This window comes from Halyomorpha halys, unplaced genomic scaffold, assembly GCF_000696795.3.
Source record: "Halyomorpha halys isolate HHAL.00 unplaced genomic scaffold, Hhal_1.1 Scaffold1584.1, whole genome shotgun sequence".
Taxonomy (NCBI): Eukaryota; Metazoa; Arthropoda; class Insecta; order Hemiptera; family Pentatomidae; genus Halyomorpha; species Halyomorpha halys.
In genome coordinates, this window is record NW_027115570.1 from 138,819 (window position 1) to 139,798 (window position 980).

A 980-nucleotide genomic window follows, 5' to 3' on the forward strand; every position below is an offset into this window, starting at 1 on the left:
ATGATATAATATCCATGAATGATGAAATGATGAAATATATATCCACATAAAACCATATGAAATTAGTTAAATTTAAATTTGAAAATATTTTAGGAATAGCGAAAATTTCTGTAATTTAAAGATAGATCGCTTTATGAAACTCTAGGTAACCTTTGAACGTAAAACTACATCCAGCTTGTTATATTTTTAGGGCTTAAGATTAAATTTTAGAACGAAACAGATTCTTGGTATTTTTCGGATGTTTGAATTTGGAATTATTCCCTTTTGAATTTCTACGTCTTATATTAAATAAAACATAACTTAAATATTTGTAAATCAAGAAACTACCACATAATTGAAAACAACACATATCATTTCTTTTCTTAGACACACAGATCCTCTTTAACACCGCAAAATAAGATTACTGGCGTCTGATATATATCAACACAAAAATAGCTAAACCGTTTAGCCAAGTAAATAATGTAGTGTCAAATCTACCGAGGTTTAAAAATCTTATTGAATAAAAAACTTTTTGTGATCACCGTGAAATATTTTATTTTAATTAAAGTGCAATTTAATTTATAAATTTAATTAAAAATTAAAATGCTGTGATAAACAGTTAAAATTTATTTTTCTGTTTACAATATATTGAAAAAACAATACAATCTAAACTACAGAACATATGCAAATTACAGTATATATTTCACGTTGGACAATTAAAGATAAATACTAATAAACTAATGAAAATACGATTTAACTGAGCAAACGAAACCTGATTTAATCACATTCAACCTAATTATCAAAAAGGTACGTTAATACATTTTTTTCTTATAAATAAACTTTTTATTTAATTTTTTCTTAATTCGAATAGTTTAACATATTCAGCATGAAAAATAGTATTCTTATGCACCTATAAAGATAAACTGATACAATACAACATACGAGAAGATTAAAACAAAATTAAATTAAATAATTTTATACAACTTGATTTTTGTTCCAAT